The 15,614-nt window shown below is 38.2% G+C and overlaps 2 long non-coding RNA genes across 2 annotated transcripts in view; one reads left to right on the top strand and one right to left on the bottom strand.

Moving 5' to 3' along the window:
- LOC119872587 overlaps positions 1-15,614 on the top strand; it is a 95,765-nt gene that overhangs the window by 62,315 nt on the left and 17,836 nt on the right. The gene's annotated exons all lie outside the window — the stretch shown is intronic.
- The window catches only part of LOC102153737, a 45,578-nt gene that overhangs the window by 21,340 nt on the left and 8,624 nt on the right, over positions 1-15,614 (bottom strand). The window contains exons 2-4 of the long non-coding RNA XR_005362474.1: positions 10,923-11,074; positions 10,297-10,423; positions 2,788-2,870 (exon numbers count right to left, since the gene is read on the bottom strand). This is a non-coding gene — a long non-coding RNA (uncharacterized LOC102153737). The remainder of the gene's footprint in view (positions 1-2,787; positions 2,871-10,296; positions 10,424-10,922; positions 11,075-15,614) is intronic.

Raw genomic sequence — 15,614 nt, 5'->3', positions numbered from 1 at the left:
TGGTGCATATTAGGTGATCACGAATTTCAAATGAATGAATGAATGGGTTCTTTCTTTGGAATAAATTAAAATAAATTTCTACTCTCTTCCAAATGACAATTTATGGATTCTAAAGAAGGCATCATAGACTTATCACTGTCTAAGCACTTCTCTCTTCTCCCTTATTCTTCATATGAGTTGGTTTTCAGGCATTCTTGTCTGAAGATTCACTCCACATTTCTCATGCCCCCTCAAAGAGTGGCTCTTCAAACTGAACACAGCAGGTATGACATAACCATTTTAGAACTGATCAGAGTTTGGCAAAGTGACTTAAAAAAATCAGTTGTGGGGATCCCTTGGTGGCTCAGCAGTTTAGTGCCTGCCTTCGGCCCAGGGCATGGTCCTGGAGTCCCCGGTATTGAGTCCCGCCTTGGGCTCCCTGCATGAAGCCTGCTTCTCCCTCTGCCTGTGTCTCTGCCTCTCTCTCTCTCTCTCTCTCTGTGTCTCATGAATAAATAAATAAAATCTTTTTTTTTTTTTTATGATAGTCACAGAGAGAGAGAGAGAGAGAGGGAGAGAGAGGCAGAGACACAGGCATAGGGAGAAGCAGGCTCCATGCACCGGGAGCCCGACGTGGGATTCGATCCCGGGTCTCCAGGATCACGACCTGGGCCAAAGGCAGGCGCCAAACTGCTGCGCCACCCAGGGATCCCAAGTAAATAAAATCTTAAAAAAAAAAAAAAAATCAGTTGTATGCCAGAGTAATCATCACCTGGATTAAAAATTGAAATTGTTAACTAATTTTTGAATCCATTGTTTATTAATTCTACATGATTATTATTGTAATTTTTTAGAAATTGTTTAATTGCCTCCAAATGCTGACTAGAGCCTGTTTGCTGTAAAGGTTTTACCTCTGACTCTGTGAGGAGGAAGGCCTTATATATAGATACCTATTCACATATATCAGTCTTTTACTCCTCATTGCAATGTGCTGTATTTATCACTAACATACTTCAACAAAGCAGTATCTGCATGAGGATCCAGGACAGGCTTGGTGGGGTTAGTGTAAATATTTGAAGATTCTGTGGAGTAAAGGTGTGGAGGCTGAGAAAAATTAAGGCCATCCCACCTAAAGTTTAGCATTAGCACAAGTACAGCCATCTTAAGTCCCTGTGAATAAGAGCTGAACTTTAAAGGGAAAAACTGCAGAATGTCCTCAATGTCCTCGGCAGGTAATCCCATATCAGAAAGACAACAAAGCTCAGAATTGTCCTCGGCAGAGAATCCCATATCAGGAAGACAACAGAGCCCACGCCCATGGTAGAAAATCCCCTAGACCAGCCTAATTCTTCCATCCCTTCTGGAAATCCCCTAGACCAGCCTATAAAAAACCCAGCTGTAACCCACTTCGGGGTCCAAGTCCCTGCTCTGCTGTGTCAGGTATACTTGGACCCAAGCTCGAGCTTGTAAATAAACCCTTGTGTGTTTGCATCGGTGTCGACTCCTCGGTGGTTTCTCGGATTCGCAATCTTGGGCACAAAAAAGGCCCTTAGGGAAACCTAGACACTGTTAGAGGGTCCACTCAGCAACCAAACCTTTTGACAGGTGACTGACAGGTCATGTTACTAAAAGGAAGATACATACGGTACACAAATGTGTGCTGATTGATTAGAATCAAATGGATGAGAAAGGGCATGATGTCTGTAAAGCAAAAATGCAGTTCTACCCCTCCCCCAAAGATGGCCTTGATTAAAGTAAATGATAGGTATGGAAATGATAAGTGATCATAGACCATTGACATGAGGCTGTGTACCTGAGATTTAGATGAGATGAAAACCTTTTTAGTTTTTTCCCCAGCCAAGATGAATTAATCAAAGCAGAGAACATTAATTAAAAAAGAAATGTAAATTGCCTTCATAAGGACAGCGCACCACATATGGAATCACTGGGGCACAGTACACACATGTGAAAGAATACCTGCTTTTATATCTGGCTCTTTTTTTTTTTTTTTAAGATTTTATTTTTTTAATTCATGAGAGACACTGAGACAGAGAGAGGCAGAGACATAGGCAGAGAGAGAAGTACGCTCCCCATGGGGATCCCAATATGGCCTTGATCCCGGGCCCCAGGATCACACCTTGAGCCAGAAGCAAATTGCTCAACCATTGAGCCCCCGAGGCATCCCTACATCTAATTCTTAATAATCACAGAAGGCAGAAATTATTCCAGACCTTGTTGGGGATGGATCTAAGTCTTAACGTGTGCGAAAGAAACTGGCAAATGTCAAAGATGGGTTGATCATAATATATTCAGATAAGAAATGTCATTTAAGGTATATGTGGATAAACGGCATCTCAAAAAGTTAGTGCACTTCTTAAAAAGTTTAGTTTTAAGAATGCAAAATATGCCATAAGTTGAAGCAAGTAGAACAATAGCAACAGTCATGAAAACCTACTACCATGAAAAACTAGAAAATATTGCAGCTGTGAGAAATGCATGCTAACTAAAATCATCCTATTAAAATTACAGAATTCAAAATCACACAAAGACAGGAGATGGCAGAGTGCGAAGAAGGGGTACTCTCAAGTACTTGAAAAGTTCAAAGGATGTGGGTGGGCTGGAAATACAAGAAAAGTATCTAATGCTTGCAGAAATAAATGGAATGAAATTACTTAAAAAATAATTCTCCCATTACCACACTTCTTGATGTCTTTACACAATTGAAAATCATATGATGAAGTTGATAATGAACATGATGTATATTCTCTATGGTTTCAATGGTAATGCAGATAGATTATGGTTTATTACCTAAATATATTCTCCTTTGGTAGAAGTTTGGTCTCTTCCAGAGGAATCACATCACGGAAACATGGAGTGACTAAATTTCTTGACTATGATGTGTTTCATATTAAATGGGAAAGAAAGAGAATGACATTAAGGATTTATGTTTAACAATGAGTCTGTTATCTTGCCTTGTCTTATCCCTCTATTCAAATTATAATTCAAATACACATCCAAAACTTTACTTCCTTTGAAAAGCCTTCCTAATATAACTCTTGTGGTTTATGTTCATAGACATATGTGTGTATACAATACAATGCATCCACACATACTAATAAGTATACTCCTTATGTGTTTCTCATCCCCATCATTCACTTACTGTTCATTTTTCATGCCTCATGTAATAATGCATTCTCATGAGAACTTCTGCTGACATCGTTAAAACATAATTTTTTCCACATAACCCCTCCAGTGGTTTCTCATTTCACTCAGAGGAAAACTCTTCCAGTGACTCACAACACCCTATTCAATCTTCACACTTATCATTCTGTGTCCCCTTATCCTTTCTGATCTTCTCTGTTTCCTACTCTGGCCTTTGTATTTGTCAAATGTCCTAGACATGTACTTGTCTCAGCTTCTGCCAGTAGCACTCTTTTCCCAGATATTTACAAATTTTCTTCTCTTTTTTTTAGGTCTTTGTTCAAATGTCACCTTCTCAGTGATAGCATTCCTGACAAAATAATTTAATGTATTCTTTCTCCCAACACTCTAACTCTGGCTTTGTTGCCTCATCTCTCTCCTTAGCTCTTACCTAATATTCCATATATGTTTCTTATATATAGTTGTAGTTTATTTTTTGCTTATTCTCTTTTCTTATCTTCTCTCACCCACCCTTTCCCCTTTGTGCCACTAGAATGCACCTCCATAATGACATGCATTTTTGTCTACTGTGCTGACTATGTATCTCCACTGCCTAGATGAGTACATATTCATTGAGTTAGTTAAACCCATCTCCCTGCTCATACACACATACAACATTGTAAGAAGGTGGTATAACCTGCTTTTCACAGATTAAGAAAGGCGACCTAGAATATAAATAACTGGCCTCAGATCACAAGGGGGTGAATTGAGATTGAAGCCAGGAAAGTCTAACTTAGAAATTGTACTTACATGTTTGCCAACATACATATTCTAGAATGCTCATAATGATGATATTTGTAGTAACTCCAAACTGGATATTCAAGTGCTTATCAACAGTAGAGTGAAAATATTCATACAATAGAATACTATAACAGTGATGAGCTTATTTTGAAGAGAAGAAGCTAGAAACAGAGCCCATATTGAATGATTCAAATTATATATGTATTTATATGTATAAATCTAAAAAAAAAAAAAAAAGCAAGAGAGAGGGAAAAGGCAAAGCCAGTTTCTTTTATTAGAGGTCAGGATGGCAGTTACTTACCTTGGAAGGAGGGTAGTGCTGCTAGAGAACAAAAGGAAACAAGAGACAAGTTTCTGGGGGTGCTGCTCCTTTTTTGAAGTGGATGTCAGTACATGTGTGTTTAGTTTGTAAAATTTATTGATTTGTGCCCTTATGATATATGCACAGTACTGTGTGTATTTGTCACAGGAAGAATTCTAAGATGTTTCCCAAGATTCCAGACCCTTGTTGCACACACCCTGTATAACTTTCTCCCCTTGAGTTTCGTGGGACCTGTGATTATGAAAAGATAGTCATTCACTTGTTTGGGTTAAGCTAGGTTAAGATACCTGACAAAGATGATGGGATAGTTAATCTCATGATTGTGTTTCCTTATATAAGACTTTGTTGTATCTGATTGGAGAAAGATTCTTCAGCAGACTTTGAAGAAGTAGCTGTAGCTGCCATACTGTTGCTAGTACCTAGGAACTGAGAATGGTATCAAAGAGCTAAGAGTGAGTCCTAGCCACTAGTCAGCAAGAAATTGGGATTCTCAGTCCTCTAGCTATAAGTAACTTAATCTTGCCAACAACCAGAATGAGTGATAATAGTAGGAGCTCAGGCCTATGAGAGTCAGGTACTAATGCTGGGAAAACAAACATCACTGATCCTTTCTCTCCCACATTGGAATTTTTTGCATAAGATCTTTGTATTTAGATAAAATGAGTCACCTGAATATGAGAGTGTAAGTGAAGCTGATTCATGGAGAAAAAAAAATAGGGATTTTTCCTGATAAATAAAATTGGATTTGATGTTATTACTTAAGACTTACTAAGAATTCTGACTTTATTTTGTATTCCAGATTATTGAATGGAAACACATATAGATTATTAAATTATATTCATTAATATAATACCTCCATGACCCAATAAAACATTCTGAGAATTCTATGTAGTTGATGAGAGTCTGATTTAAACTTTGAATTAAGAAATGGTATGGCCCATTACAAGCTTCATGGATCCAGTGACAAATTAATGAGGTCATTAATGTGAGCCAGTTGGGCTTTATCCTGATGTTCAGAATCATGAAAATTTAGACTAGGACTGATAAGAGCCCTAGCTAGTTAAAGAGAGAGATGTGTATGTTCTTTCCTGACCCCTCAAACTGAAATTTTGGGTCTTTCTACTTCACATTGCCCTGTGTTAATTCTCTAACTATGTAACATTATCTAAGATTATTTGTGCATCTTTCCTTCCTTTCCCTTCCCTTTCTTTTCTTTTCCTGTTTCATTTTTTTCTTATTTGCTCTTTTTTTTTTTCTCTTTCCTCAGCATTTCTTATCAAACCCAGTAGAATGGGGGTGTTGCAAGGGAAGCTCCTAATGCATGGATTCCTTTTCTGTCTCATCCTCTGTTGTATGGTTAGGACCTGACACTTGGCTATCTGTGGAAGAGACAAAGGAAGCGGTGAATAAATGAATGAATGTATGACCTATCTCCTCTGCTAGTAAGACTTGGGCCTGTTTAGAGGGATAGCAGCTCCATCCAGTGCTGCCCATCTGTTCAGATTCCAGGTGGCTGACAGGTCTCCCTTCCTGATTGCCTTACCTCAGCCCCCCTGGTGACAGTGATAGAGTTGACAAGATGTCAGCCGACCCTTATTGATTATGCATGATCTCATTAGTAAAACCTCGGCCCAGTGTGACCTAATCCTTGCTGGGAAAGACTGTGATATATGAGGACCAGCACTTTGTCACTTGAGGTTAGGCAAACGGGAAGATCACTTACTACCAGTGGTACCCAAAGACATATGCCCTCATGCTTTGGGAAAGCAGCTAGGAGAGCAAAGCACACTGAAGCTATGTGGGTCAGAGAAGTCACTGAGAGCCCATCCTGGCTGTGAAGCTAGTTATTTATTTATGTTTTGTTGGCTGAAAATGCATCTGCTCTGGTAGTCCTGGGACACTTGTCCCAGTAAATAGCAAAGTTAGAATTGGGGCAGAAAGAGGCATGCTTGGACCAATCCTGATGATTTCCTTGAGGTCTGAGACTTTTATTCTCTTCAATAAAAAAAAGCATGTTCTAACCTGCCCTTTTCCTGCTCCTGTTCTCTGCCCCTCAGAAAAGCAACCTTGCCACCATGGGCTGGTGAGAGAAATCACTTAACACATGAGACCTCTGAGGACTATGGAACAGGAGGAGTAGCATAGAGGTCTCTGACTGACCAGATATCAGAGCCACTGCTAGCACCTACAGTGCCATTGTATGAATTATAAAAAGGAAATCCTTCTTCCTCCATCTGGAAGATCTGTAAAAAGATACTCCTTTCTCTAGACTGAAGCAACTCATTGGTCTGCCCCATTTGCACTATTTTGTGGAGCAGCTTTGTGCATTGCATAGACTGTGCAACCGTGGTCTTGAGTTCTGAGTTCTGAGCACAGTGTGCCTGGTCCAATCTTATCCTGGGGAACTTAGAGTTCCCCATCTGAATGAATGGCAGGGCATGCTGATCCACTGTAGACAGTGACTATGGAAACATAGTGTCTTGAAACTGGAATATTTCATCTGGAAGCAGACATTTGGTGCCATCCCTGCTGTTTGAGGCAACAGTCTTGGGGGGAAACAGTCTTAGAGAAAGCAATTGCCCCATTTAAGTTATTCAAAGAGGAATAGGGTAGCCTGAACAAAACAAATTCACCTCGAAAGTGCTTAGCTAAAGAAAAAAAAAGTGTGTCCAGGAATAAGGTGGCTTTCCCACTCTAACCACAATCATTTAATGTTATTAGAAAAAAACATTCCTCCCTTGTTTCTGTCATCCTCTTTATTAGTACTCTTCCCTAACTGACTCAGGGAAGAATCATAACTAAATATTGCTTATTAAATGCTTGGGTCAGATTGTCTGCATGTCAAGTGGAAGGGGTGGGCGTGCATTGGGGCCATTGTTGCTGAGTGAGCATTCTTGACTTTTCTGTGTATACCTCTGCAACACCCAGCCTTTAATAAGCATTGTGTTTGGTGCGCTTTTTAAAATGATTGAATTATGGCTTTTTATGGCTCTATAAAAGCCTTTATTAATTTTGGGAAGCTGCTGTATCTTCTGATCCTGTCCAGTCCCTGCCGGGAGGTTAAATTATTCATGTGGCTTCCAATTGGCTATGTTGATTGTGTTCTGAAAGGACCAACAAGCAGGACTCTTTGTTTTCCATGAAGGCTGGTGGGGAGGGTTATAGGGGGATGCAAGAAGAGTATGGGTATCCTGAAGGGCTTCACTGGAAGGGCCTCCTGGGGTGAGATGAGGAAGAGACCTCATGGTGGTCAAGGGGATTTTTGGATCAACTTCTCAGCCTATGGGAAAGGGACAATGAACTTCAACAGTGTCCCTTCTGGAGATGTGTCCACATGTGTATACTCATGTATATGCATGTGTGCTAGTTTTTCCTCTGTGGTTTTCTGTTGATGGTTCTGAATATGAGAATAAAATCTTGTTTTTATAGTGTTCTTTCTAACTTATAGTATGCTTTCAAAACATACTATCTCATTTTCATATTGAACCCCCTTAAATTATATGCACTGCCGAAATAACTATTTTTTCAATATTTATATCATAGATCATACAGTCTGTCAAGACAGTGGTATGGCCAAATGCTGCATAGCTTCTAAGAGGCTACTCTGAAAAGCAACTAGATCTTTGGTTCCAATGCTAGTGCTATTTCCATGATAGCTCTGTCCTCTTTGCTGCCAATTGAAGAGTTTGTGGAAAGAATGCTGTTTTGGGACACTTCCCAATGTCATTCCTCACTAAATTCTCCCCCACTTCCTATACATGTGCACACACACATGCACAAATGCACTTAGAGGTTAAATTTATCCATCTTCATCTCTTCTCACTTCTCTTACAATCCCAAACTCCTAAAAGGTTGCCCTGCCCTCATACATGTTATTCTTAGACCCTGTATCATGCTAATTACTCCCTTTTCTTTCTGTGCTGCAATCCTGCTGTTCTATTGATTCCTTCAAGGACCTGCTTGAAAGTCACCTCTCCCATGTTCCTTCCCTAAGTAACCTCATCTCATGCTGTGACCCTTCTTGAATCAGAAGAGATAGAGTAGAGCAGGATCAGAAAACCCATGTGTTAAAGTTGACTAAGTCTCTTCCCCACTATGAGGCTATAATCCATGAATCAGGACTACCCAGTCTGCTTCCCAACATTGTTATTAGGGGCAAATGAGATTACATTGAGAAAGGACTATAGGAACTACAAACCATTATGTACATTTTATACAATTATGACCCTTTGCTATGAGAAATAGAAAATAAATAACAGGGAGATCTAGAAGTTAGATTGTGTCATCAAAGACCCTAATAGTTCTGCTGGCTTTGGAAGAATGAAGGGCTGTGAAGATATTCTAGACAAGGGGAAGGCTGTGAGGGAAAGAGCAGAGGTGGGGGCTAGCATGGGAGATTGGTTTTGCTGAGAGACTGGCAGTTAACAGGAGATGCAGTGATGAGTTTCAAGACTGTTGGGAAGCTACAGGTGACTCTTCAGAGAAGCTTCTGAGTATAGGGTTTGAGTAAGAACAAAAAAACAAGGATCTAGGTAGAGTAAATTGGAAGAGCCCTTGGCTGGGGGACTAGGAGAAATCTTCTTATCAGGACTAACATAAAGCAGGTAAGGCTGGTTTGGTGCTGAGTTGAGCATCCTGATAATTTAGGGCTCCTCAGATATTCTACCAAGCTAGGAGGAGGGTTGGTTTTAGATGGGAGCAAAGCCGTATAAGTGGGGTAGTTCTATAATGTATGGGCTGCAGAATGACCATGGGGCAAAGCCAGGCCCTCCATCAGTGCAGTTCCATGAAGATCACAGTACAGAGAGAGCCATTTTCCCTGAGTGTGGTCTCCCTAACTCTCCACAAGCACATGCACATGCACATACACACACTGAATAGAGATAGCTCCATAGAGTGAAAGGAAACCTGGAGACAGGGCTTTGGAGAACACAAGGTCAGTTTAAAAATGACATTTTCAGTGCTTACTAGGTGCTAGTTCTAAAAATTTCCAGCTTTATTTTCAGCTACTCTATAGAACAACTGCTTTAGAGAGACTGTAGTTTCTTCCAATACTGCCAAGCCCTGTGTTTCTTCCTCCTGTTTCCATTTTGTCTCCTCTCACTCTTTCCCCACTTAGTTCTTGGTTATACTTGCTCTGTTACTTCCTATGTATAACATTTCAATTGGGCTACCTGCTTTTTAACCCCTAACCCTTTATGTGACCCAAATACTACTCAAAAGCTACTGCCTTCCTTAGTAACACTGAGAAGCTGGTCACTCTATCTCTGCAATCTGTCACTTGCTTGTGACCCATAGCCCTTTTCCCAGCATCCAACTTTATCCTGTGGCAACAGCCCTGGTTTTACCTGCAGAAATGAAAGATATGGAACACACCTTTTCACATTAGAATATTTGGTACAAATGAGTGTTGTTCAGGAATAATTAACATATGAAAAAAGAACCTAAATTTTTTTCCCTCCAGTACTCACTGAAGTCTAAATTATGCCAGGCAATAGGGACACGGAAATGTTGCAAAGCTCACATTTTCCTGGTGTTTAGATTCTAGTATGAGAAGACAGACAGTAAAATGACAAATATATCAGTTCTCAAATGATGGTATTTGTGACATCAGGGCAGAAATCAAATATTTCTAGCTTGGGTAGAAATCCTTTTTGTTTGGTTATAGCATTCTTCGCATGGGCAAGGTTGAGTGAGAAAGTGAAGGGATTATTGGGCAAGGAACTTTTCTGAGATTGAGAACATAAATTACACCATCATCTTCTTGCTCCTTACCCAGTTCTGCTGGTTACTCGTTTATAGATGTGTTTTATGTCAAATTGAGCCCTGAGAGAAAGCTAAAGCTTCAGCATAAAATGTGTATGTCAAATCGCAGTAAAAAGGTGCTTTGAGATTATGAATTCTAGAATGACTGTATGTAGAACTGGTCAGGTACAGGGTAAAGTTGTCTAGTCAGTGACTGCTTAGAGGGTTCCCTTTACGTCCTTCCCATGTTTCTGAAATTTAGAAAATAATAGGGTGTTTGGCAAGTCAAATATTTTGAGTCTGCTTACCAAATTCTTGTTCTAGGTCCTTTTATGAGGCAGTCATGCAGGAGAACATGGAACTGTAAAGGTCAGTTTGAGACTTGAAGGACAAGGAGGCCGCGCTGGCTCTACATGAACACTGAACATCTGCCAACTAAAACCAAAAGAAAATATTTCTTTCTAAAATGATCTAAGTCCTTAGGGGAAAAGGAGATTCATTTAAAGTCATTTCATTCAAAATACTCAATTTCAAAATTAATAGACACTGTGAGATAACACTTCTCAGTCACTCTCTTCGTCCTCTAGAAAGTCTTAGTGTGGACACAACAGAGCCAGTGAGAGCTGTTCTGCAAGTGCAGAAGTCCAGAGCTGGACAAGGTCTACTGGCAACACCTTTCAGAAGAGACACCAGAAGGAAAGGCACATTGAGAGAGAGCAAAGGACACAACCCCTTTTTCTTTACGCATGGCAAATCAATTCAGTGTCTTTCATTACCACCTGAAAACCGAATGCACATGCGAACAATAAACTTTAATCTGGTTGACAACAGTTTTTTAAAAAACGCACTGAAAGCAAGTTTCAGCAGCCTGACATACTTTATGACACTTATTAAAAAGACACACTTGTAAGTCAATTAACCTGGCCAATGGTACCTTTTAACTTGTTTTCTAAGAGGAAAGGCAGCAGCAAAAGGGCAAAGTTTCCATCTAGAAGGTTCTAAGTTGATTTCTTTCCTCTTAAAGTAAAGCCGGCTGGCCTGAGTTCCAACTAATATATAGGTCTGCAGTTCATCTGCCTCCAACACCTAAAAAGTTAAAAGGAAAAGCTTATGGGTACTTTTCTTGGTGTTCACATTTTATTCAAAGAAAAATTGAGGCCTTACCAAGAAAGAAAGAAATGTATGGTAAAATAGGTAAAATATGGGAGTTAAAATAGAAGTATGATGTACATTAGTCAGGAAACATTTGTACTAGAGTTTACAAATGTTTATATTGTATTAGAAATGCTTATATTGGGATGGGGGAAATCTATGTACTTTTAAAAATTGCTTCTAAAAACATGACCCGCCTCCTCCCAACCCCTAAAAAGTAACTAAATAAGATCTTTTCTGATTTCTTGTACTTTTTTGTTTTGTTTTTCACTTCCTTAAATTTTATGACACATGAAATATTACAAATTTATTGCTTCATGCTTTCTGAAAATGATTTTAAGTGCCATTATCTTAAAAGACCAATTTATTAAATTATTTAAATTCCATAGATCTGGCACCACAAAAGTAGTAGCTTCCCAGAAATGCTTGCTAAGAGTATTTTAGTTGCATGCAGTTTTTAAACACAAAATCAAATAAATTTTGGCCTTAGGGGAGCACTGTCTATATCTATCTGTCTAGCTAGGTAGCTACCTAGCTATCTAATTTTTTTTTTTTTTTGTACAAAAATGAGAACAAGGGTTTCAGTATATTCTTTGTAGTGAACTTCATGTTCTTGACTTTCGATCTAGTCTTGTCCTTCTGACTAAACTTTTAGGAGTTGGAATTGGAAAGGCTCTGGCAGAAGTGGCTTATTCCTACAGAGATTAAAAACAAGGGGAGGATTGGCCTATTTATTTAATAGGCCTAAAGGAGGACTAAAAAAGGATAAGAATGAGTTTAAAGAATTGAGCATTTAAAGATGAATTGGGTGCTACCTCATGGCCCTGTGATCAGAAACAGATGTCAAAATACACACTAGTTGACCATAGGCCATTGTGTCTATAAGCCCGGACCCCCAGCTACATTTACATTTATCTGAATTGAGGATGTAAAACACAAACATTCACATTTTTTTTTTCACATAGCCTTTGTAAACTATAATTGAATTCTTACTAATATAAGGTTTTGTGACAAAATCAGTTGCCTGCTGGGATGCAGTGTGGTGGACAGTTAACCCTGAAGAGTAGCCAACACTAAATGTGTTCATCTCATAGCCTAATGTTTATATTCCAGCCAGCCACTGAACCAGGTTTCCCTTTTCTCTCCTCCTATCAGCAAAATAGTGGAATTGTTGCTGGGTCAAGCAGTATTTCAGTTACAAGTTATTTTCAGTTTTTAGTGTATAGAAATACATTCTTGTAGACTTCAAGTTATCGTGGAAAAGAAAAAAAAAAAAGCAATTCTCAAAATCCTGCCTATTGAAATGTATATTTTTAACTATTGCTAGGATGACCTCTATTTCTAAGTTGTCTACAGAAGCCATAAAGGAAAAGATTGACAAATACAAATAGAAACTTTAGAATGGCAACAGTAAAAGCAAAGTTCAACAACAAATGACAGATTTGGAAAAAATGCATGCAACAGTTTTCAATAGTTTTAAATGATGAATATCTCTAATATGCACAAGCTTACACAAATGAATTATAAAAAAGGAAAAAACTTAAGGAATAAAAGTAATATGAAGAGATAGAAGTACCAACGTGCATTAAGTGCATGGCTAAGATAATCACAAAACAAAAATAATAAGATAGGATTTTAAATCTTATATTGGCAAAAATTAAAAGAACAATAATATTTAATCTCACCAAATAAACCTCTTTTCCATTATCGGCAGGACAGTAAGTTGTCAAACTTTTTTTGAAAGCCATTTGTAGTGTCTGTAAAAGTCTTAAATACATGTAAAAATTGGCCATATAATTGTACTTTCAGATGCCTGTCTTATATAAATTATCTGTAGAAATGGGTAAGATTTTTCAACTTCACATTCTTTGAAATAATGCACAATTAGAGACAACCTATTTGTCCATCAGTATGGGAAAGGAAAGCTGCATTAGAGCACATCTCTAGATGTGCTAGATGGTCTAGAGCCACCTAACAAAAGGAGGACAGTTCCATGTGCCATAGTGAAAGATTTTCATTATATTCTGCCAATTCTGAAGGTTAAAAAGACATTTTTCTCAATAGTATGCATTATATGAGCTCTTTCTTTTGGAAAACTATGAGTGAATAAGTGTATCTGTCTTTTCAAATAATCAGGGTTGTAAATGGGAATTTCTGCAGGGTGATGGGAGATTACTTTTTCTTTATCGTTTGAATGTTTTCTTGAGTCCCTACTACATTTGTAATTTAAAAAAAACACTATTAAACTTCTCTTTTCTCAGGGATATGTAAACTACTGTGAAAAAAAATCCAAATTACTAACTCCATTGTTCTTAAATCCAGATATCTCTTTCTAAAACTGCTTTTATTTTAGCAGCACAAATATCTACTCAGTCAACACTCTCCAATGCTCAGATATCATCCAATATGCTCTTGGTAGATCTCTCATTATTTTCGTATAGAGAAAATATGATACCTGAAGATGAAAATAAAAAACTCATACAGCTCTTGGAGTACTGTAGGTTTTGGAATATCCCAATAAATAACTGAGTTATAAACTAAACAAGTTTCTATAACTCTATGAGCATTCTTACCATTTTCTAGCAGACACACTGTACGTCATGCTCTTTTAGATACAAAATATGAATAGGTTAAGGAATCTGCACGAGAAACACAGTACAGTACTGCATCCTATACTCTTTAAGGATGGATGAACAGATGTCCAGTGAAAAAAAATTATAACCTGGGATAAATGTCCCCTGAGGTTTTAACAGAAAAATTGACTCAGGAGAGAGTGAAAATTCTGTAATGTTGTAATGAAATTCTGCTCCAACATCTGATATATTTTCATCAAAATATCTGGTGTTTTATTGAATAGTGATAGTGATAAAACATTTGTTTTGCTGACTAACTCAGGCAAAGAAGCATGAAAGAACTCTCATAGATAATAATAAATGTCTGTGTGCTTTTACGAAAAAAGAGTTTACAAGTACTTCTTTGTGATATTCCATTAGACACCTTTTCAAGGAGTTGCAGGAAAGTTAAAAAGCAAGGCATCTAGTATTGAAGCTGCTACTTTAAAGAAGCAGACAGAAACTAAGGATAGTGAAGTTGAAACTATAGAAATACTGGATAGGATGGAGTGATGTCTTTTGAAAATTTATTTTTAAAAAATCTACAGAATTGATTGTTAACAAAAGAAATGAAAAATGTCCAGAGTTTTAGATAACATTATACATACCCTACAGAAATCCCCAATAATGAAAAGCCAAGTTCTGGTTCAGACAATATATAAACTCTTTCTCCCCCCTCAGAATGTTTACTTACAACTACAGAAGAAAATAAATTGGAAATCTTTACTTTAAAATAGAAAGAATTTTGTTGTCAGTCAGTTCATGCTGCTGCATATATTCAGATCAGAAAGCAAAAAAAGTCTACGAGCTAGGGGCACTATTACAGTATTTGACTAAACTGAAAAATAAAGTGCTCAGTTAGAATTGGATGTCAGGAAAGATTTCAGAAATGCTGCAGCATGCAGACTGTTAATAGGATTGGGTCCAAGCAGCCACTGTTTTAAGGCTCCCTGTGTAGCTCCCAGTAAGAGGTCATTTATTTTGACCTACTCTATGTTTCTTTTTATAAAGTTTTGATTTCTCTGTTTGTTTTAATTTTACTTGTGTATCTTTTTTGCTATATTGATTAAAGTTGAATTGAGAGCTTTTTACTGATTGTGAGGCTGTGGTCCCTCCATGCCTGGATAGTGTTAGTGTCACTAGTCATTCTCTGATGCTGATGGGTCCTGTCTTCCTGCTCTAATGATGCTGGAACTGCATGTTTTGTGAGATCATCTAGTGAGCCAGAGGCAGATGGTGGGCTTTGAATCACTTTGAAAGGGTAGGGGTGACTCTCTATGACAGTCTTTCCAAGAGCAGAAACTTAAAACACATTAACAAATGAATTTGTATACATATTTAAATACTTTTGTTTGAGTCTCAACACTAACTACTTGCCAGATGCTAAATTAGCCTATAGTGACTGGAACCTCTGACCTTTGGGAACAGGAAAATCAGGGATCACACAGTTTCAGAAGCACTTCAACTAAATTTATTGCTGGAAAAAATAAGTGGTGATGTCATTCAGAACCAAACAAGGCCACTGAAGAAGAATGGTTGGAGCAGGCCTGGAGCAGGTGTGAAGAAAAAATGACAGTTCTGATTTCTAACTCCTAAGCTTAGAGAGCTGAATTTCTCCCTTTAGAAACAAGAAACAGCTCACCAGGTGGATTTTCTAAGCCCTAGTTTAAGGGGGGAAATAACCACAAACAAATAGCACCAAGCATTTCTGACAAATGGATGGCTCTGGCGCCTGAGGTACACAGGAAGGGAAGGGAAGGATAAAAATGGACACAAAAGTAGAAAGGGACCCAAAATGAATAATGAAGAATGAAAGCAATCTGAAAAGAACACCTGCTAGACTGACAACAGAAGAGGAACAG

This window comes from Canis lupus, chromosome 7 (genome assembly GCF_011100685.1).
Source record: "Canis lupus familiaris isolate Mischka breed German Shepherd chromosome 7, alternate assembly UU_Cfam_GSD_1.0, whole genome shotgun sequence".
In the NCBI taxonomy this organism is placed as follows: Eukaryota; Metazoa; Chordata; class Mammalia; order Carnivora; family Canidae; genus Canis; species Canis lupus.
The sequence above is the reverse complement of the archived record's forward strand: the minus strand, read 5'-3'. Positions and strand labels throughout refer to the sequence as shown.